The sequence below is a fragment of the Lissotriton helveticus genome, chromosome 6 (genome assembly GCF_964261635.1).
Source record: "Lissotriton helveticus chromosome 6, aLisHel1.1, whole genome shotgun sequence".
In the NCBI taxonomy this organism is placed as follows: Eukaryota; Metazoa; Chordata; class Amphibia; order Caudata; family Salamandridae; genus Lissotriton; species Lissotriton helveticus.
Window position 1 is genome coordinate 448,932,019 of NC_136067.1, and position 24,570 is coordinate 448,956,588.

Genomic DNA, 24,570 nt, shown 5'->3' on the forward strand with positions numbered 1-24,570 from the left:
ATATTGCGTCATTGGAAATCTTCCTTACCTCCTTCTCAGGAGGAATGGTTGGTGGCAATGATACAAACAGCCTCTTATGAACGTATAATTTACAGTCTACAGGACCAAGCTTCCATTTTTCTTCAAGTATGGTCCCCATTCCTGGAAACCACAGTGGATAATGATTCTGTCTCTACTCCTTCTCCTTCTGCGACTACTCTTCCTCCTTAACTTCACCTTCCTTGTAACATGCTTATTTTCTCTTTCCTGCTTCTTATTATCTTTCCTGCTTACATCTCTCTTCACAACTAGTTTGTTACTCTGGGGCTTCCTTTCTCTTTCTTTTTCTTTCCTTTTCCTCTTTTCTTTTCTTTTTTACCCTGAATTTAGCCTTATGAATACTAGAGGATGTGTTGTTTTATGCCTCCTTTGTTATATTTTATGAATAACTTCCTCATTTATACTGTGTTCCATTTCTTCCTCTGCATATATATCTGCATTTGTGACTTATTTGAAATGTTCTTAATAAACAATTTCAACACAAAAAGAAAGCCAAGCTAGATTTTAATATGCAGTGATTAAAAAATCCCACAGCCCTATAATTATTGAAAGAAATGTTGAAGAACAAAGCTTATTCTGCAAAAATATTTTGCTTGTTCAAATTTTTTGTGCATTCATATTTCTCCCTAGATGCCCTTGTTATGATGGTATAGAAACGACTACAGTCCTTTAGGATGCAAAATTCCATAGCTCCCCTGCATTTAGAAATACATTTATCATCTCACAACTTTGACATACATGATATCCATGAAAGGTTCAATCAACCTATGCTTGATTTTATCTCGGATTCAAAGTACAAACACTGTTCATAAAATCGCATAATGAGGCAAAATAAAATATATCTTGCAGAGATTCCAGTCAGGAATCTCACTAAAGGAATGTTGGCACTAACTCTGCATTTGCCTTAAATAATATACTAAAAAAAAAAAGGGCTGCTTGAAGTATGTCAGAGAGGGTACTCCATCGCAGCAGTGGCAGAGTGCCATATTTACGAAACTCAAGGTCCGCCTGCCCAATTTAGAAGCAGGAAGACCTTAAGTATGTCAATGACGGACACTGCTCCAACTACGTCACCAGCATACATCTCCAACGGCGCTATAGAGTGCAGGCTGTTGGAGGTTAACACATAAAACTGCCCACCCAATTTAGAGTGGACAGCGCTATGTGTTCCTTTTGCTGCCCATCACTGACAGTGAGGGACAGTAAAAATAATAATGATCCCCATAGGAGAAAATTCTCATAGTGTGGGTATCATTTATTTTATTTTTCATTTAAAAAAAAAAAAAAAAGACTCCCGCTTTCGGAGTTTATTTAAAAAAAAAAATGAAAACCTTTGTAAAAGTTTGCCAGGCAGCCATTTTGTTGATGGAGCAGTTCGTCAGACTTCTACAAAATTAACTGGAACCGCTGTCACAGTAGTCTCTGCCAATATTTAGAGTTGTCTGAAAGGTAGGCGGACAACTTTAAATTTGACAGGCAGAGGTCTCTTAGGATAGGTGGCAGTGTCCTATGTCATCCCAATAGAGTACCCTTCACACACCAAACACAAAATCAACTCTTAAGGGGCCTACTTGAGTTAACTCTTTCCAACACCTGTTATGTTGACACTATCATGTTATTGTATTAAGCACTTTATTTATCGAAAATGTAAAACATTCAGCAAGCATAGTGCAACTTCTATAAGATTTTATACTCTGACCTTTCTGTTTAGTATGTATCATGGATGAGAATATGAGTAGTGCATATATAAGCACACAAAATGTTATGTTATGTTATGTTAAGAGTTTGTAAAGCGTGATAGCTGCCCCAGCAAAGAGGCGTCCTGGCGCTGAACAGCAGGGAAATGGCCCCCCATGGAAAGGCACAGAAAGGCCTACAGAGCTGGGAAGAGAAAAGTTTTAATGGCTTCCCTGAATTGGAGTGTGAAATCCTTCAAGTGAGGGAAATGTGTCCTTCTGTAATGTTTGATAAAGCAAATTTCTTGAAAGAAAATTAGATTGTTGCTGGCAGGTGTTTCAAAGATGTGTATTTTGCAAATTTCATTGTGTTTATGGAAACATAGCTGTGCAAAGATCTGTCTGAGGATTTATGCATTTTAAGTTACTTCTTGTGTACTGGTGCAGGATAAATTTGTCAGTCCATTTATCCATCTCAACTCTCTGAATAAATCTTTGAAAGTGACCTGTGCAGAGTAGTGAATATGAACTCAAACAGATCACTGAAGTTGAGGCAGTGCCACATTTAGAGTGTGTCATTTCAAGTTTACTATGAAGCATATTCGAATGGCAGAGTAGCACTCAGGACTCTGAATCCAGCAGAGCGTACAAAAAGAGCATATTGTTTGTGGCATTGGAGGAACACTTGTTTCAAACAGTCTAGAGAAAAGGGTGTTGACAATGTTTCCATTGGATCTGCTGCCACCTCGTCCATCATTAGTAGCCATTTTCAGTCTGACAGCAGTAACAACATTGTCCCTGTGGGAAATGTTTTGACTAGTTGCACTTGTGAAGGGTTTTTTCACAAGAGTTCTTGCACCTGCAGTATCACTGACATTGTGTGTTTGCTGGATTCTATGACCCCCGGGTCTGGGTCATCAATATAATAGAGGGAATTTGAAATATTGAGTTGACATGAGGTGTCTGCTGCAAGTGTCAGAGGTATTAGTGAGGTTGGTGGAAATGAGGTGGCTATTTTCTTTCCTGAGACTAACAATGTATCGGGGTAGGAGCTGTAAAAGCTTGAGTAAACTATTGATGAACTGCAAGGCAGTCTAAGAACGACTACAGTAGTTGAGTCACTCTTTCTCCTTTCCTCCCTCACCAGACTCACACGTCTGGAAATTATTGTGACGATGTGGAATATGTTGATGCAGATGCCTTACAGTCTGGTAAGAATGACTGATCACCAGTGACGTAGACAGGCACATAGAGTTGAGTAATACCCGCAGCATGATTTCCTCAAGAAAAGAGTATGAATAAAGGCAGAAGCCAGATAGTGGAAGCAGATATTTCCACCCTCTTGAAAAGTGTAATTTATTTTCGGGTGTGTGTAAGAAAGTCGACATTTAAAATGTTGATTATATTAAAGTCTAGTCGAAATAGTTATTGTCTAAAAATTCAACTAACTTCGCATTTTACAAAGCAGCTAATTGTAACCTTAGGCATATAGGGCCCAATTCACAAAGGTAAATACATGTACTCAAGTGTACCTCTACTCCTACACCTAAATGTAAATCTCCACTTCAACATTTACTAATGGAGATCTACACCTAGGTGTAAGGTGTATTCTGAAGCGTCTACATCCTGAATGAGGGTGTGGAGTCCCTTACAAATCATTTAATGACCTCTCAGAGGCAGTAATCTCCATTAAAAAAAATATATAGCGAAAATTGTTTAAGTTAGTTATTTAAAAATAAATAAATACAATTATTTTAATGTAAAAGTACTGTGATGAAAATGAATGTAAACAATTCATATTTGTATTACAGTTTGATATAGATTAAACATACTAACTACATTTATAATATTGAATTGTAAATAGTAGTTTAAAAATAAGTCAGGCACCCTCAGTAACATTTTACTATTTCATTTCTAATACACTTTCTTAAAACTTATGTTTTTAAAAGAATAAAGGTAAAATAAGAAAATATGTTTTCAGAAGTAGTGTATTTTTGGACACACACCCACACCCAAAAACACACACACACACACACACACATACACGCACATACGTATACATATATAACCAATAGCCTTCAGCTGTGTGTTTCAAGTGAAACACAAATCAGTAATTTCATTTTCTTAGTCCCAGCCGGCTGTACGATGGAACAGCGAGTTCCTAAACCCCGCATACCTAAACAACACGGTCTGTATAAAGACTGGGTCTTAACCACGCATTTCTGTACCACACATGCCTTTACCATGATTGTTCATTTGGCCCCTGGGACCACAACCCCTGGGGCCCAGCCTTATTTATTTTTAAAAAATGATTAAAAGAGGAAGTGGGGCCACGAGGCCACTCTCCCGGGCCAATTTTGGCCCCTGGGACCCCAACCCCCGGGGCCCGTTCTTATTTATTTATTTATTTATTTTAAATTAAAAGAGGGAGTTGGGCCAAGTGGCCCCCCTCCCGGGCCACTTCTGGCCCCGGGGACCCCATCTCCCAAGGCCGGCCCTCAATGTTGGGGACCGCGGTCCTGTGGAAGCCGGCATTGCTTTTGGTTTCCTGCTCTCCCTTCCATGAAGTGAAGCAGAGTTTGCAAACTTCAATGTCCCAGGGATGGGCACCCCAGGACATTGCTGGAGCGGACCCTGGGGGATGGCGGACCCCGGGGCCAAAGAGGGCTCCAGGAAGAGGGCCGTACGGCCCCCCTCCCATCTTGTATGCAGCCCCGGGGAGGTGGTGGTCCACACGGACCCCCGCATTACAATAAATAGAGACCCCACACTTCGCTAAATCAATTGAAGCCCCGGGGAGGTGGCAGTCGCCGGGGCTTGGGGGGGGCCTGCCAAGCCCCCACCCCTATTAAAGTAAAGCCCGGAGGTGGCAGTCCCTGGGGCAGCGTGGGTGAAGGAGCCCTCCCCACGCATTTCTTTGTTAATGAGCCCCGGGGAGAGGGTGGTTCCCGGGGCTGCAGGGTGGCCGCGAGCAGGGAGATCAGAATGTAGCTGGCAAGCATTGAGAGGTCTGCTGATGGTTTTTTCAGCAAGAGAAGAACTGTAGAGTGTTTCCAGGTGTCCCAGAAGATCGGCATAGAGATGGAGGTGTTCAGGTTGGGTGCGAACATGGCCCCGATCGGTAGATATTTTCTGTACTAGGGGGCTCATTAGGATGGTGGACGGAAGAGCCACCGCAGCCCTGGAGTAGGCGGAAAAAGCCTTTTCCGTGTCCGCCTGCCGCGGACACTCCGTCCGCCATATCAGGATAGGAAAACGTGTCAAATTTCCGTCCGCGACGTAAAAGCACGCACCGCCGTCGAACTACACACGACCACGCGGCGGACGGAACACATCCGGAGGCTCCGCCGTACGTACTGACGTCTAAGACCGTCCCCCAAATCAAGATGGCGGAAAATACACATAAAACCGCAGCGGAAACACAACCTGTCTGAACACGGCGGATTCCCCACAGCGAAGAAAAGAGACACAGCAGAGAGACCCACCACAAGCTGCTCGCCACCATGGACCCAGCGCTACACGCTTTCCCGATGCTCTTCGCGATCCACCACGTCCTAGTCTTGGCCCACCATCGACGCCGACGCAGGTAAGGCACAGACCATTGGCTGCATGGAGGGGAATACCTGCAAGGGTCGTGACGTAGGGAGGGGGAGTGTCATGTTACCCAAACCACTGATGAGAACCAAATAGAAATACACATTTGTAGTACGCAAGCATGAATGACAACGACAAACCACGAGACTTGATAGACTACCTTTATTGTACATAATAGGGGTATAATCACAGTGTATGCGTGAGCATGGGCAAAGTGGGCACCAGAGCAGCTACATCAGAGGCAGCATGTGAGAGGGCAGAATGCAGTATCAGAACATCAACAGGGCATTGTGGAGTACAGAGCAGCTACATCATAGGCAGCACATCAGAGGGCAGAATGCAGTATCAGAACATCAACAGGGCATTGTTGAGTACAGAGCAGCTACATCAGAGGCAGCACATCAGAGGGCAGAATGCAGTATCAGAACATCAACAGGGCATTGCGGAGTACAGAGCAGCTACATCAGAGGCAGCATGTGAGAGGGCAGAATGCAGTATCAGAACATCAACAGGGCATTGTCGAGTACAGAGCAGCTACATCAGAGGCAGCACGTGAGAGGGGCCAAGTGCATCAACAGTCCATAGCACTGAACAGGTCCATCAGAGGCAGCACGTGAGAGGGGCCTAGTGCAACAACAGTCCATAGCACTGAACAGGTCCATCAGAGGCAGCATGTGAGAGGGGCCAAGTGCAACAACAGTCCATAGCACTGAACAGGTCCATCAGAGGCAGCACGTGAGAGGGGCCAAGTGCAACAACAGTCCATAGCACTGAACAGGTCCAGCAGAGGCAGCACGTGAGAGGGGCCAAGTGCAACAACAGTCCATAGCACTGAACAGGTCCATCAGAGGCAGCAGGTGAGAGGGGTCAAGTGCAACAACAGTCCATAGCACTGAACGGGTCCATCAGAGGCAGCACGTGAGAGGGGCCAAGTGCATCAACAGTCCATAGCACTGAACAGGTCCATCAGAGGCAGCACATCAGAGGGCAGAATGCAGTATCAGAACATCAACAGGGCATTGTGGAGTACAGAGCAGCTACATCATAGGCAGCACATCAGAGGGCAGAATGCAGTATCAGAACATCAACAGGGCATTGTGAAATACAGAGCAGCTACATCAGAGGCAGCACATCAGAGGGCAGAATGCAGTATCAGAACATCAACAGGGCATTGTGGAGTACAGAGCAGCTACATCAGAGGCAGCACATCAGAGGGCAGAATGCAGTATCAGAACATCAACAGGGCATTGTGGAGTACAGAGCAGCTACATCAGAGGCAGCACATCAGAGGGCAGAATGCAGTATCAGAACATCAACAGGGCATTGTGGAGTACAGAGCAGCTACATCAGAGGCAGCACATCAGAGGCCAGAATGCAGTATCAGTATCAGAACATCAACAGGGCATTGTGGAGTACAGAGCAGCTACATCAGAGGCAGCACAAGTACGTGTCCCAACCAACCCGTCCCAGGGACCACAAGAGTGCAACGCAGTTCTCAATGGACACACCATGTGAAATAACATTTGAGTGAAGTGATCAGCACCTCACATCACAGAATCAGGGGGACTGCGTGAACTACCTGCCTCGGACACACTGCCAGCACCAGCAACAGGAGTGTGAGACACAGCCACAGCCCGAGTGACAGACACATGGGCCACGGACCCAGACACACTGCCAGCACCAGCAACAGGAGTGTGAGACACAGCCACAGCCTGAGTGACAGACACATGGGCCACACACCCAGACACACTGCCAGCACCAGCAACAGGAATGTGAGACACAGCCACAGATGTAGTCACTGACACGTGACCCACTGACCCAGACAGACTGCCAGCACCAGAAACAGGAGTGTGCAACACAGCCACAGATCTACTCACTGACACGTGAGCCATAGACCCAGATATACTGCCAGGACCAGCAACAGGAGAGGGCACAACAGAGACTGTGCCACTACATGATGCATGACAGCCAACAACAGACACAGTGCCACTATCTGATACATGAGAGTCAACTGCACCTGCGCCACTGGGACCACTGAAATGATGAGCCACAGGGCTGTATGGGCCAGGAGGCAGGGTGGCCCTGGGAGCTGGGGATAGCTGACCTTGAGCGACATCGGGGTGGGCAGGTGTCAATGGTGTGTGTCTGCGTTTCTTAGGGATGTGTGAGTGCACCCTGGACAGGACAGGACAGGACTGCCAAGTGGTGGGGACTCTAAAGAATTATCACCCACCATAGGTGGAGCATCTGCAGCCGGGGATCGGGTTTCTGGGGACGTGCTGGAGCCTGCTTGTCGTTTGCTGTGTGCCTGCCGCCTGGACTCAGATTCATGTGTAATGGGGGATGCAACAACAGGGGACTCCCTCCTCTGCTTCTGACTGGGCTGGATGGGAGTGGAGGTATGGGGGGACTCCGCCGCGGAGACATCTGTTTGGCGTTCAGTTGAAAACATCAGCCTCAGTGCAGCCAGGGGTGAAGTATGCCTGTCCTTGATTGCGCCATTGTCCATGCTAGAAGCCTTGTCCGTAGGATGTGCCTTATCCTTAGGTGGAGTGTTGTCTCTGTATTTTGCCTGTGCCCTGGTCGCCGCCCTGTTCCTTTGTCGTCTGTGGTGCACCTGTCTCCAGTAGACACCTGCCTGCTCTCTGTGTGTGTCCCTGGCCTTGGGAGATGGACCTTGCTATGTTGTGTGCCTGTCCTTGGGAGTCTCCCTGCTCTTAGGAGGTGCCTTTGTCTTTTGACTGTCCTTGTCCTTGGGAGGGTCCCTTTCCTCTGTTGTGGGCCTGCCCGTGGCAGTCTCCCTGCTCTTAGGAGGTGCCTTTGTCTTTTGACTGTCCTTGTCCTTGGGAGGGTCCCTTTCCTCTGTTGTGGGCATGCCCTTGGGAGTCTCCCTGCTCTTAGGAGGGTCCTTTGTCTTTTGAGTGGCCTTGTCCAAGGGACTGTCCATGGACTTGTGAGTATCCCTTGCCTTGGGAGTACCTTTTGTGTTGAATGCCTGTGTAGCTCCTGAAGGCATGTCCCCCAACAACACTTGTGGATCGTGTGTGTGTACTCCAGTGTATCTGACGTTGTCTTCGTGAACAGATTTAGCTGATCTAGGGGATGGGGTCTGTGCCCTGCGTGCCCTGACGTGCTGTCTGACGCTGCTTCTAGTGCAATAACCTGTATTTGAGTCCTGCTCTGAATAATCACTACCCCCTGAGACATCCAGTGGTGTAGATGTAAATGAATGCCACCACCTGCCCCAACTTCCTATCATGGTCTTGGAAAGCATTTGTCATATTGGTCTGCCCCACACACAGCTGTCGCAGCAGATCAACGGCCTCAGCACACAGTGCATTTTGGCTCACCGTGGCAGGGGCAGCGGTGCCTTCACCGAACGCCACTCTGCTCCCCCTACTCCTGCGGCCACGAACAGTACATGGTGCAGTTGGCGGAAGTGTGGGCCCTGTGTGCTGTCTTCCGACAGAAGGTGATGATTGCCCACTACCAGTCTGTGACAACAGTGCAGGCTCACCAAGAGTTTCCGAAGATGAGGACGATGGTGTCTCCACATGCGAGTCCTCAGGGACGGTCCTGTCCCCCTCTCCGGCGCTGCCCTCCTCTTGTGGACATGGCCGGCACGGCCGTCCTTGGCCCGGCCGCTCCGGCCGGTGTACGGTGGATGATGCAATGTGACTGTAAGAGGGGACATGAACTGGCATGTCCATTGAGTACATCTAAAGGGTGTATAGGCCTGCACCTCCCCCGCTGAGTACGTGCACCGCCATGGTGGCACCAGTGATAGAACATTGTTGCAACTGAAGCATCCGTGCCTGAAGCTTGCACGTGCGGTTGCCGATGTGTGCCCGTGACGGTCCGTGCACATGCAGCCAATGGGAAGAGGGCCGCTGGCCACGTATGGCCTTTGGGAAGTAGCGGAAGTTGTGCACCGCCATGGCGGCGCCAATTATGTTATCTTGTCAGACGCTGCACCGTGATGTGTTGTGTGCAGTTGAGGCATGAGGGTTGTGAGCGTGATAGGGAAAGGTCATATGTCATACACTATTGCATGTGTGTCCATACTATGCCCATCGGTGGGCACACAATGGGCAACAGATGTGCATTTGGACGCGTTGACGTCGGGTGTGACCCTACAAACGTTATTACATCTTCACAACTACACAGTACATCACGGCTGTATGGCCAAATTATGCATCTGTTGTCAGTGTGTGGTTCTGGCGAGGTGACTACAGTGGTGGTGGTACACATGCATTCAGTGTATGTGTTTTGGACGTTGTGTCACCATGCATGTAATTACCATATGCACAACATTATTGGTGTTGGCATTGGTGCATGATGACATGGTGTGTGTGTATCATTATCGTTTGTGTGCATGCACTTGCATGTGTGTATGTGATGTGGCTACTAAACATTAGGGTAAAGACACACGTATTGTCAGTAAGGTTCACATGTGACTACGTTGCGTTGACACACTTCCTGTTGCAAGTGGCTGCACTTTGTTAAAGGGGCACTCCGTATTGTATAGACTATCAGAGATGTCACACATATGACCATTCTCCCTAGAAAAGTTGTTGTTGCTAATGTTGGCTCACATGTGATGGAGTTGCACACGTATGCGTCGTTTGTAAGTGGACCCAAGTTACATTTCTCTCCCACACAGGAGGGCTCCAAATGTGCATCGGCCATGCACTGTGCTGGAGGATATGGTTGACGAGGAGGTGATTAGGAAATTCCGGCTGGATCGACGTCGGTTGATGGAGCTTGTTGCACAATTGTCTCCTCATCTGCAGCCACGAAGGACTTATCCTGGTTCCATTACACCCACAGCAAAGGTGATGGCGGCCCTACACTTTTTTGCTACTGGCACCTTTCAGTACACAGTTGGATATGCCGAGGGGATGTCACAGTCCATGTTCAGCACGGTACTTCGGGATGTTTTAAGAGCTATGATGCTGACTACATACATTTCCCACGGCCGGAAGAGTTGGCAGCAGTCAAAGCAGACTTCTATGCACTGGGCCACATACCACACGTTGTGGGTTCAATTGATGGCACACATATCGCTATCATTCCACCACGGTCACGTGAGCAGGTTTTTAGGAATCGCAAACACTTCCATTCGCTGAACGTGCAGGTGGTGTGCCTGGCAAACAACATCATCTCCCATGTGTGTGCAAGATTTCCTGGCTCCGCACATGACGCCCACATCATGCGGAGCAGCATTGTCCCCCAACTGATGGCAAATCTGCGACCCGGTCAAGCGTGGCTTGTTGGTGAGTGTGCAGTGGGGACTTTTGTGATCTCTGTGTGGCATGGGGTACCCACCATTTCTTGTTGTGATATTTGTGTCTGTCATCCCCCTACTTAGGCGACTCGGCGTACCCAAACCGGCCATGGCTCCTCAGTCCCATACGTAATCCTACTACAGCGGGTGAAATGCGCTACAATGATGCACATGGAAGGACACGGAGAGTGATCGAACGTACCTTTGGACTGCTAAAGTCTAGGTTTAGGTGCCTGGATAAGACCGGAGGGGCCCTGCCTTACTCACCAGGAAAAGTATGCAGGATTGTGATTGCCTGCTGCATGCTCCACAACCTGGCAGTGCGCAATGACATTGAACTGCTCTTGGACCCTGAAGACGAAGAAGTTCCTCGGCCTCCCATCCCACCCATGTCGACTGATGAGGATAGTGGTGAGGAGGAAGGTGTGGACCAGAGGCGCCAGCTCATTGATTGCTACTTCCCTTGAATGTGAGTAACTACCTCTTGTGCCAGTTGACAATGCCTTATGTATGTTTGCTGGTGTTGTGCGGATGTGGGGTGCATCAGCTGTGTGTTCTTGTTTGTGATGGTTGCATATGTGTGTCTTCATTTCTTTGGACATACAAGTCTCCATGATGTGTGTCCTCTCATCCCATGCTTTAGTGATGAGTGTAGTTTGTGTAATGTTGCTGTGCAGTGTGTTGTGATGTGTGTGAATCTGTTTCCTGACGTGTGTTTGCTGTCTCTGATTTTCCCTAGGTCACTCCCGCAGCGGCATGATCATGTACGACTAGGATCCCTGAACCTGTTTACGTCTGTTTCTGAAGGCAATCATGTGAATAAACATGGAGGCAAAACATCATTGAGTGTGTAAGTGAAATTTAGTTACAGGTTGTGCTTTTGTGCTGGTGAATATTTACAAGTAAGTGGGTGGGGAGGGAGTTGGAGTTGAAGGTAATGGCAGATGAAATGTCCGTGCTGACACCACATTGGGGGGTGTCAGGCTAGTCCAGCAGACCAGTGGCAATGATTGTCTATGTGGGACAGGATACTTTGCAGGGTGAATGTCTGGCACAGGCAGTGACAAAGTCATTGGCGGCCCCTCTTGGAGCGTGTGGATGGCGCTCCAACACTGCTCTCACCCACTTCCAGCCTCGGGCGGCCCCTCCGTGTCAGAGGTGGAACAGAGTCAGCTGGGGGTGCAGGTTGGTCATGGGCCACATCCGTCGCCAGGGGCACAGGTGGTGGTGGCGGCGGTGGAGGCGGAGGTGACGGTGGCGGTGGAGGTGGAGGTGACGGTGGCGCTACGACAATTGGTGGAGGGGGGGGAGTTGTTCCGGGCAATCCATTCCCTCCACATCGTTGTCTGTTGGCCCATGATGTGCACGATCTGGCCAAGGTATTAAGGTACCCCGAGATTTCGCGCAACATGTTGGTGTTGTCCACTGAGTCCTGGTGTGCATGATCTGCATGTTCCTGGGAACGGTCGTATGACGCCTGGCACCTGGCAAGGGCTTGTAGGGACTCTGCCACAGGATGGGGTAGCTGTCCTTCCTCTGTACGGCGGAGTGTGGGTCGCCTTATTGCCTGATGTCCCGTTGCCTCTCTCCTTTGTGGCCCACTCACCCAGCTTGGGTGTGAGGCCGATGGACCTGCATCGTGCGCTGGGTTAGGCTGGGTGGCACAGGCAGGAGTCGTGGTACTGGTGGTACTGGTGGTACTGGTGGTGGTGGTGGTGGTGGGGACTCTGCAGATCACAGAGGCAGGTGTCGCTGGAGTCACACATGCGACGGTTGTCGGGCCCGGGAGTCCCTGTGAGCCAGATGGCCCTGGCTGTGTGCTTGGTCCCGCTCCATCCTCCGCACCGGAGCTGCCTGTGTCATCGTCACCAGAGAGTCCGGTATGTGTGGGAGGCGAGGCTTGCGGCCGGGTACTGGTTTCCCCAGTCAGTTCACGATCACCTGAGGGACAAGATAGAGCTGGTCAGTAATGTGGACATTACATGTTCATATGGATTTGTAGACATTTCTGTTTCCTGTCGCACACACCCCACACACCCCACCCTCCACCACCACCACCCTCCCCGTGAACATGGGGGCCTGTTGGGAGTTGTAGTTTGGACCTCTCACACACCCCACCCTCCACCACCACCACCCTCCACGTGAACATGGGGGCCTGTTGGGAGTTGTATTTTGGACCTCTCACACACCCCACCCTCCACCACCACCACCCTCCACGTGAACATGGGGGCCTGTTGGGAGTTGTAGTTTGGACCTCTCACACACCCCACCCTCCACCACCACCACCCTCCACGTGAACATGGGGGCCTGTTGGTAGCCATGTACATGTTTGTGAGTAGGTGTCCGACGTGCATGGGTTGGGGCGTAGGTGATGTGTCTTCTCAGTTGTGTGAGCCTGACCATGTCGTACTGATCGTGGGGCTTGGTTTGTACTTACCAGCCTCTTCTCCTTCATCAAGTCCGTCTAGACTCTCTGGGTGAAGTATCACCAGCACCTTCTCCTCCCAATCGGTGAAGGGTATGGGCTCCGGGGGTGTTCCTCCGCCAGTATGATTGGCTCTTGCATTGTTTTTTGCGCGGATGCCTTTCACCCGGGTCTTCAGGTCATGCCACCGCCTCTGAATGTCATGCTTCGTCCTCGGCACGGTCCCTGACGCATTCACCCGAGTGACGATCCTGTCCCACATGTGGTTCTTTTGCGCCACGGACGTCTGCTGGACTTGGGCCCCGAAGATGTGGGGCTCAACACGGATGATTTCATCTACCATTACCTTCAACTCGGTCTCCGTGAATTTAGGTTTTTTTTTGGGTGCCATGGTGTGTGGTGCTCAGTGTGTGGGTTGAGTGAGTTGGGGGGTGCAGGTGTGTGGTGTGTGATGTGTAGGAATTGTGTGGTGGGTGTTTGTGTGGTGGGTGTGGTAGGGTGGTGGTTGTGTGTCTTCTATGTGAGTTAGCTGTATCTCGATTAGGGCCTCTTGCTAGCAGCAATGCTGTGATGCAAAGGATTGTGGTAGTGTGTGGGTGTCATTTTATAGTCGTGTCTCAATGGTTGTTGGCAGTCAGGTGGTAGGTGGGCGTGTTGACTAGTGTGCATTATTGGGTACTTGGGGCGTGTCATGCTGGCTTGTGCTTGGTGTTGGTGTATCGGGGGGGGGGCCTTGTCAATGTTCGTATGTTTGCTTTGTACTTGCGGTACACTTTCTGACATTTGTTTGACGTTAGGGATGTTGTGCGTGTTGGCCTTCCGCAGTGATGCACTGTTTATCGTTGCATTCTTTCCGCCGCGGACGTGGATGGCTGTGCGTTCTGTGGTACGGGCGGATTTATCCTAATTGCGGACACGGAGTATTCACAGGTATGGCGGTACATGTGTTTTTTTCCGCTGTCATTTCCGTCCGCGGCGGGGGTTGTTCATTGGGCTCCGTCCACCACGGACGGAGTTAGATGTGTTCCGTCCACCGCGGACGGTGTTTGTTATGATCCGTCCGCCGCGGTCGGAGTTTTGTGACATGATTATCCTAATCCCAACCGCGGAATCTCCGCGGCGCAGCCGGGAGTAAAATTTCCCCGACCATGGCGGACAGTACCCATTTCCGTCCGCCATCCTAATCGACCCCTAGGTGTGGTGGATGCAAGGGTCCAACAGGGCCCTGGAGTAGATGGACTTCTTCTTGATTGTGGTATCGTCCAGGGTGATGTTTGGCCATGAGTTAAGCATCCACTTTTTGTATGAGGTTGGTATTTGGTTGGAGAGGTCTGTTGGGTCTGGCTGTGGGTTGAAATTATATAGAGTGGTGTTATGGTTCCTGAAGAATTATCTCTTAGGCTATGTTGATGGTGACGTTAATGCTGTCCACCAGGGTAGTGCGGTTGATGGTTGATATCTGTTGATAGTAACATCTCAGGGTGGGTTTGAATATGCTCGTCTCTTTATTGTTTTTGCTCATTCTCTATTTGCGCCCCTGTTGTTTGCAGTAGCATTTCGACAGCCTGAGTTCCTCTGTGTAGAAGCTGGCTCGGGGGTCTTGATCTAGTCATGTTGTTGTTACTGAGAGTAGCGAGGGCATTGATGCAGTATGTGATCCAACTGCCGAAATTCTATATGGAAGCTGTTGATATGTTTGGGTTGGTTTGTGTTAAGAGCCGTGGTGCAGTTCTTGTCCAGGATGTTGTTCCAGTTATGGTGGGCTGTTTTGAAGGTGATTCCTCGGTGTTAGAGCATGAGGGGAATGGTGATCTTGACGAGGACATGGTGAGTCCAGGTGACCTGTGTGAGCTCTTCGACTCTGATGCCGTCAATAGAGATGAAGAGGGGGTCCAGAAGATGTTAGGCAGCATGGGTCGGTCCTTTATCTCATTGGGCGAGGTCAAGGTTCCCAATGTCATCAAGGAGTGTCATTGAGCTGAGGTCGGTGGGGACTTTTTGCATCACATACAAGATGCGAGAGAGTAAAGTCATTTTGATGGCGGCCAGCCTGCCCAGCCATGACAGTGTAGGTCTCCTCCAGGCCAGGAGTTCTGCTCAAGTATTGCTCAAAAGAAAAGCATAGTTCTCCCAAGTCAATCGTAGGAAACATTTGCAAATGCCATCTAGTGCTCATGTAAACTTTGCCACCAGGTGCACCTGCTCAGTCTTAGGGACAGTCAAGCTGAGAGCTTTCATGTTCATTTTGAAGCAAGACACTAAGCCAAAATCCTCAATCTCCTGTAAAGGGGGGGGAGGGGAGGAGTGGAGGGTGAACGGCTGAGTAAGGAAGAGCACGACATAGATAGAGAACTTATGTTCCCTGTGGCCCATGTGGATCCCAGTAATTGCGCCATGTTGGAGAATATGCTCCACAGAAGTCTTCATATATAGAGCGAATAACAAGGGTAACAGAAGGAACCCCTGCCAGGTTCCTCTCGAGATCTTAAAGGGGCAAGAGGTAATGCCGTTCACCTTAATCCTTGCCTCCGGTTCATTGTATGTACAACTCACCCAGTATAAAAGAACCTCTGACCGACAACAAATCTGGCCAAATCCAGCTGCAGATAGAAGTAAGTCCACCGTCTGGAAGCAATGAACCTTGTTTGTTGAGAAGGAGACAGTCCCATCACGGCAACCTCATTCTGGGACAAAGCCAGACTGGTCCGGATCATCAAGGTCTGCATATAAGGCACCAGGTGGGCTGCCCAGATGCTAGTGAAGATTTTCAAGTCAACCTGTAGCAGGGAGATGTGGCGATATGAGGCGCATCGTGTCAGGTCTTTACCCAGCTTAGGGATTATTACAACCGCAGCCATGGGCATGGAAGGGGCAAGAGTCACTGAATAAATTAAAGTAATGTGTGAGCAGAGGAACAAGCTTAGGTGCGAAGATTTGATAAAAATCTTGAGGAAAAGCCATCCTCACCGGGCACACTGCCCATGGCAAGTCCTTGAATGGTTTGCATCACTACATCCGGTTGAATGTCTGCACCTATTTTAGCTGCCTCTAGACCAGGCAGAGAGGCCACTGGTGCCTGGGCCACGTAGGCCTCTGCCTCTTCCTCATCCAGAGTTTTGGTGGAATAGAGGGCACTTTGGAAGTTTTTGAACTCGCCAGCTATGAGGTCGGTCATTCAGATTTTCTACCCCTGAAGTCCCTCGATCTCTGGGATGCAGTGCTCAGCTATTTGGACTTGGATTTGATATGCCAGGAGTTTCCTAGCCTTGTTCTCCCCTCATAATAGTGCTGCTTAGTGCACAGGAGTAAATACTCTGCTTCGGCGAAATCCAATGCATTCAATTGCTTCCGTGCAGTGGTAAGCTGACGTCTAGATTGGACCATGCCCATACACTGACGTACTCCCTCCATCTCCCTGATCTGACCCCCTGGTTGTTCCCGTTTGTCCCTTCTGTCTTTGTTCAGCCTAACTGCTATCACTATGAACTGACCCCAGATCACTGCTTGCAAATCGTCCCACAGCAGGGGGGCAGGGTAAGGCCTTAGTCATTGGTATCCAAGTAAGTTTGTATGGCCCCCTGTACCTCTTTAGTATGTGAGCAATTTGCGGTTCAGCCTCCACAGTCTTTGACCATTGTGGTCCCCAGCCAGTTGCAGGGTGAGGGTAAAAGGAGAGTGGTCCAACAGTGCCACTATCCCTATTCCAGCATCTAGTGTCACTAGTGTGGTGGGCGAGGACGTCAGGAAGAGGTCTATACATGCATACGTCTGATGCGCGGCCGAGAAAAAAACGTATTCCCGAGCAGTGGGGTTGCATTGTCGCAAAATGTCCACCAGTCCGACCTCAGTCAGCCACTGTATCATGGAGTACGAGAGTGCCCCAGAGTGTCCCAACCTTTGCAAGGATCTGTCTAGTTGAGGGTCGCGCATTATGTTGGAGTCACCTCCCACTATAAGATCCTCATCTGGGGATTCCTGGATAGTGTTCAGGGCCTCTCTGAGAAACGCCTCCAGGTGGTTGTTTGGGCTATGGGATGCAAGTGTGAAGGTATTTCCCCCCATCACCACTTGCAGCTCAAGCAATCTCCCGGGAATCTCTGTCAGAGTGCCTAGCACCCTCAAGGGGAAGAGAATACAGAACTACTCCCTCATGTCCCACGCTAGAGAAGGAAGAAGGCAACTACTTTTTTTGCCGTTCGTCGTCTCATTGGCTCACCACAGCCCGGGATGGCCGCTGGAGCTACTGCTATAAGCCTTGGTCGGTGGAGCTCCGTAAGAAAGCTGTTACTCTGCCGCGATCTTTGCCACGCCACAGAGGTGCGTATTTAAAGATAAAATACTACCTATTTTTTCACATTGATGTTGTGTTTTCTTCTTATTCAACAGTTTTGGTATTTAATAATGATTTACACTTGTTCCTTTGTAAAGCTGACCGCTCTGAGCCACAGCTACACAGTACTGAGCTAAGGTTTTACAAACAAACCTGACTGGAGCCGATACAAAATTGTGACCTTATTTCATGGTCAGTACATACTACCGCATATTGTAATAAACCACTTTCCTCACATATCTGAAAAAAATTAAGATTTTGCCATTTTAAGACACACAAGAAAATCTTCACAATTTATCTATTAGATTAAATTACCTGTACTCTCCAAATCTGTAGTTTTCTAAAAATTGGTGGTATTATTTCTTCCATAAATCATTAAAAAATATACAAAACAGTAAAACATGCAAGAAAGTTTGATCGGAGACTTTTAGGACATTTTAGTTCTGTTCACTGTATGCCTTTCCATTTATTTCTCTTCACCAAGATCAGAAGCTGTCCTAGTTTCAAAATCAGCAGCCGACGTATTACTTTCACTAGACAAATGTTAAATACTGCTGTAGGTTTTCCAGCGTTGCTTGCTTTACTATCACATCATACTGTTTCTTTGTTGCACAGAACTCCAGATTCGCTAGACAGCTCACTTGACATAAGAAATCCTTTATTCTCTTTTTCCAAACCAAATACCTTGGATTTAATTACCTAATCTACTTTTGTTTATGCCGAGACTATTATGCACTCAAATTAAAGTTCTCAGCCACAAGACGTCTATTTCTTTCCAAATAGTCCTCAATAAGGTTTCTTACAATATCAGCTTTTGCAATACATATACAGTACATATATGATATGATCTTGGATATTATTTTTATTCTATACTAGTTAGACCCTGTTCCAACCTATCTCTGCTCATTTTCAGTTTGGTCCGTTGTAATTTCAAGAAATATTTACCTTCCATTATTTCACAGTCATACGAAAGTAACCGCTCTATTTTTAAATAAGATACTTTCAAGAACAATTCTTTTGAAGATGTTGTGCACAGGGGCGGCTCGTCCACGTGGCCGGAGGAGTGTTGCTCCACTGCTTTCTCACAGGGCGAGAAGTAGAAACATAAAATCGAATTATAAATATCATTTTATGTTTCTGCTTCTCGCACTGCGAGAAAGCAGAAGGGTTTGGTTGGGGGCGGGCAGGTGGGCGGTCCTGCTCCAGGCAGGGGTGGAGTGGCTTGCCCACTGTTGTGGGGGCAGACTATTTGCTCTGCCCCAGGACCGACCAAACCAGTCATACACACTCTCTGTATGCAGCCTGCATGGAGAAAACGGCCTCCCCATAGACGCCTGTGTGGTCAGCTTCCCAGCCAATCACAACGCTACAATCCAGCCAATCACAACACTGCCATTGCAGCATTGTGATTGGCTTAGGGGATGAGACAAAGACTGCCTGCTTCCTGTGAGGAGCAGAGAGAGGAAACGCGGGACCGGAGGTGAACGTGTGTTTAATTATTATTTTAAATTAAACCCCCCCCAGGCGATGTGGTTCTGCAACAGTATCTACATTCAACAGTTAGCCTCAGAAATCATTTTCACCAGCTTATTACCGATTCACATGATATGTTGCAAGTAAAAATGAACCCCTAAGTAGTGATGGCTTGAAACTAGCTCAAATGTCTTACCTTGCAGTTTCCATTTATAGTTTTTTTCCTTATTAAGCTTTTTCTGGAGATAATTACTTCTGCTTTCACAATAGTGGTCTTCAAATATTTTGCTTCACAATATAAGCTAAGCTTATTCGAGGCATGGTGTAAGCCTGTCCTGTTAGATCCAACAAGATCTACAGAAATCGATTTAGGACCTGATTAAAGTCAGACGGTCAGGAACTCTGTCACAAACATGAAGGATAGCTTGTCCGCTTTATTTCAAGTGCATTAAACATGGGATTCTGTAATCCCCGTATAAAAGGCAGTTACTAATTTCTTTACAATCTGCTGCTTGTGATGCACCGGGTTGCCAATTGAAAAGAAAAGACGTCGACGTCAGAACTCGACTACTGTAAGGTTATTACAGGCGAGTTCTGACATCACGATGCCTTCTGCAAGAGGCAGCAGCGGAGGTGAAAGGCAGGTCAGGTCATGGAGCACAATAAAAGCAGCTCTTTAAAGCAACAAACAGAATGTTGCTTTTTTCCCTTCTGATCTATGTCCATAGCTTACAATCACAAGTAGAGAGAATATATTTATTTTTTGCACTCTTAGCTGGAGAAAAGCTAGAATCGTTCTGCATATTTTTTAATTGTCTTGTATTGAATTGTTTCTAATATCTGGTTTTCAACAAATATCTAACACGTTTTTGATGTATTTAATTTTGCACTATAGGTTTTATTTTTTTCCTCATGTTTGCAAACATGCTCACCCTTTCATATGAAAGCACTACGCGCCAAGGCATTAAGTGGTTGTGGGAAAGTTGATGGTGTGATCATGTATTATATGGGATACGGTACCTCCTGGCGTATATGATAAGTATATTGCAAGTCAGAGTTCCCTAACCTTATAAAGGAACTAGACATTCGGCCTAATTCCTCTAGATGGTTATGGGAACTCCAGGGTGTGATTGCTTTTGCTAGGGCTTCCCAAAGTGCGCTTTTACTTTTTTCCAAAATTTCTAGATTCCATGCCGCTCTATTTCAACCACCATATTTACTCACCCGCAAATGCACAGGAAATGTAGCACAGTAAATACAAATTTTACAGGACTGCTAAAATACCCCATGTCACAAGGTGTATAGATAGAACACATGTCCCTATGTATCCTCCAACTCATCTAGAGACACAAACAATATAACTGATATTGTGTCAGAATACCGAGGAAGCACCCTTGGCTCATTTATGTTTAGGCACCTTAAAATATACAGATGCCTAAAAAGAGGAACGCTTGATGAACGTTACTTAGTAAGTAATTATACTAAATATAGCGGCACATACGTTTGAGCTTATCAAATTCAAAATGAAAGAAAACTCAAAGTTATTTTCTTGTTTTAGTTGATAATCTGTATGCCCACATCCATGGATTTTTATACAATACCTAAGCTCCGCTACCCAAAGTGAAAGGCGATACAACAAAGCACATCATTGCACCAGGGGTGATTGAGAGAACATCTGGCTTGCTGAAAAGTCATTTCTGGTGCCTGAATAAAAATGTTGGTGCCTTATATATGCTCCTGAAACTGCATGCTTAATACTGGCAATGTGTACCGTTCCCCAGGAGAGGCCTGCATAACATCGTGCCAAACTTGGATTCCGAGGATGAAGATCTTGAGCCACCTGCTCAGCGGCCAACAGAGGAGAGGAGAGCAGTGGAGGGAAGACAGCGAGGGGACCACATTTTGTTCAAGGTAAGTCATATGAGAAAGTACAAATGGGATCAAATTTACGCTTGTTCGCTGCTTCAAATGATAGCAACCTTCATTGTCAAGTTTTCTCAATTGTTTTCTCAAATTGTTTATATTAACATTTAAATGGTAAGTAATGTCCACATCAAATGCCAGTTAAGTAACTGACAACAAAAAAATAAAGCACTATTGGTACTTCCTGTACTGTGAGCTTTGCTGCTTTTGGCAGATGTGTCCCATATGATGTGCAGCAGAAGTATGGCTATTGATGCTTTTCAAACCAAGCTTTAGAAATGCAATCGGGCTCGGATTTATTTGAGTTTGAGCTAATGCCATTGTAAATGGCAATGTCTTTTCGCCATGTGAATGGAGTGTGTGCATGTGGTGTGTAGTGGAAATATGTTGGTTGAATTGTAATTTTACCAATGGTGGCATGCTGTGCTTTATATGAATATGTTTAAAAGTAAAGTGTACCATACTGCGATTGCTTGGTGGAAAAGTGCACTGCCGGCTGGAGGTGTGTGTGCCTGGTGGAAGGGTGCACTGACGGCTGGTGGGTGTGTGTTTGGTAAAAGCGTGCACAGATGGCTGATGGTTGTTGGTGTTTGTGCATGGTGAAAGCATTCATTGACGGCTGGGGGTGTGTTGTTGTGTGTTTTCTTTTCTGTGTACTGGTGAGTGTGTGGTGGTGAGTCTGTGGGGGTGAGTCTGTGGGGGTGAGCCTGGGGAGTGAGTGTGGTGGTGAGTGTGTTGTGTTGAGTGGTGACGAGTGTGTGGTGTTGAGAGACTGAGGTGTGTGGTTTGTGTGTGCGTTATGTGTGTGTGGTGTGTGTGTGGGGTGTATGTGTGTATGGTGTGTGTGTGTGGTATGTGTGTGTGGTGTTTTCTGCACACTCACACACTGCCCCTACACATTCACACACTGCTCACCCGCACACTCCCAATGTCAACTGTTTATCCTGCACACTCATTCTGCACACTCACACAATGTGCACCCTTACACACTGTCTCTGCAGTCACTCTGCACTCACGGTCACTCTGCACTCACAGTGACTCTGCACTTACGGTCACTCTGCACTCACGGTCACTCTGCACTCACTGTCACTCTGCACTCACTGTCACTCTGCACTCACTCTGCACTCACTGTCACTCTGCACTCACTGTCACTCTGCACTCACTGTCACTCTGCACTCACTCTGCACTCACTGTCCTTCTGCACTCACTGTCACTCTGCACTCACTCTGCACTCACTGTCACTCTGCACTCACTCTGCACTCACTGTCACTCTGCACGCACTGTCACTCTGCACGCACTGTCACTCTGCACTCACTGTCACTCTGCACTCACTGTCACTCTGCACTCACTCTGCACTCACTGTCACTTTGCTCTCACTCTACACTCACTGTCACTCACTGTCACTCTGCACTCACTGTCACTCTGCACTCTGCACTCACTGTCACTCTGCACTCACTGTCACTCTGCAATCTTTGTTTTGTGTGCGGTTTGTTCTGTAGGAAGCCGATGTTTAGGACAGCATTCGTAAAATTCCTGTATTTGACATTTGTTCCTCTTAAAAGTGTGACAATCCTCACATGATCAGGCCCACAGACATACCCTCACCCCTCTCCCAATGTTTGCTGGTGATTCACTGACCACTTGCAGTCAAATGTTCGGTCGTAGGACATTTTATGAAGGCACACTTTACTTTTTAGCGCAGTTTTAAACTGGAAATGTCAAGTGTTTGCAGCTTTAGGGAAAACTTTACTTTAACTTGAAGTTTCTGTGTGCGTTCAGCATTCATAACTTTCACGTGCTAGAGCAAGCCCCAATAAAAACATAGGTAGGCCAATATTGGTTTGAGTCAATTGCTTGAGCCGTGTCATTCCTAGTTTCGGTGCAGTGGTGTCCTAGTGCCAAATTGTGGTTACTGATGCATTGATGGAAGGAAGTGGATGGGCCAGGCAACAGGAGTTACAGCAAGATTGCTGTTTTCTTGTTTCGTGAAAGAGTCCCTCACCTCTTTTGCATTCTGCTGCAGTGTGTGTTGTGTACCATGAATGGATCGAGCGGGATCTATTACAGACGTCTTCAGGAGCCGAATCATCTTGGGTTATGAAGTGATGCCGTGCAGCAGGCCTAGTGCCTGCAGTATGTTGTTTAATCAGCAGTCCAAAGGCTTGTTCTCTGGAGCCTGTTCTCGAGCACGGGGGTTGTTTGTGGTGGCTCTGCGTTTGTGTGTGCATGTTTGGAAAGCGTGTACTACTGCTTCCTGTGTTGCAGTGACAAAGAGGGAAGTGTGTGTTACACAGCTCCTGCCAGTGCTATGCGTGAGGGTGTCGTGCACTGCGATGCCTGTGTTGCGGGGATGCGAGGCTTCTTGCTGCTGCATGTCCTGGCCCTGGGAGTGTAGCCTGCACAGACGGTGTCCCTACTGTACCAGTTTCCCGAATGTAGAAGAACGTGGGAAGAAGACTACACTGCATAGTCGTTGCTGTACCAGTTCTTTATGCGTGAACACAGCTGACACCATCGCTGTCCATACAGACCATGCGATATCTGTGAGCGTGAGGGCAGCTAGCACAGTAGCGCCTGTGCCTCGTGTTGTGTGTGTGCCTAACAAAGCTCACCTACCGCAGGACTGTGCTGATTCTGCAAGCGTCATAGCGATACTGAAAGAAAAGACCTTATGTTATCTCCTACAACGCACTTCTGCCATTTTTTTTCACATACTGCCTAAAATCTCTGTCCAGCGAGGAATAGTGATCGAAGTTTGCAGATTCATCACCTCTCTCTCGGAGGAAGAGTAAAAACCATCCCGGTGATTCCATTTGAAATGCCACTGATTCGCTATGCCTGTGTGCACGTGAGGAGGACGCGCGCCCGACAAACGCACTGCTCTATGGTGAACACGCGCACACCATCTGGAATGCATTACACGGCCACCCTGACAGCTCCTAATTAAAATTAATGCACTGCCGAGCACGTAACCGCAGAGAAAATGCCCAAAATGGCGCCCGACAATGACATCTGCCCAATCGCATCAAGACTACTAACAATACATCACCGCGAGGACCAATCACAATTCAGATAATAAAAAAAACCTCGCGCACTAAGGAATGTGTCTTTCCAGAGCCCTAATGAAACTTTTTTTTTTTTCTTTAATAATAGGATCTCGGAGCTCCGCCCCGAGCCCTAAAAATGTATGGAACGTAGAGCTGAACTTTGGTTGTTCCTGTTATTTCAGTAGGTGATTTGTACCACCCTCACGGAAAGCGCCATTTCTCATCCTAGGTGATGGTTGGCGCTTTGGAGAAGGACCAGAAGGAAAGGGCAGAGAATGACCTCAGCATGTGAAGGGCAGAAGTGCGTTCTCATCTCCCCAAAAAACATAAGGAAAGCTGTAAAAAAAAGTGGTGATTCAGGCACGAGCCGGCTGCGGTACCAGCGAGGCAGAACAACAGGTCACCACGGAGAATCATAAAACTGCAAGCAAACAAACACCACAAATGTCCAGCCATGAAGAATCGCCCGTGCAGCCTTAAGTACAAGATTCTGTTAGCAGCGCAAATAATTGCAAGACGGAAATGTGTTCTTCTGGTCTGAAAAAATAGACTTTTGAGGAGGATTGTGCCTGGGGGAAGGATCGGTTATTTTAAGGTACGGCTGTGGACGCCCTCAACAGCCTGGAGTCACAAGTGCAGCCCTTGCAGGGCTGACTCAGGCTTTTATCCTCCTAGAGCCGTACAATCTGTAAGACTGATTGTGTAAAGAGCCTCGTATGAAATTCCCCTGAGAGATCCCCAGAGCATACCAAAAGGTGCATACAGTTACTAAAAGT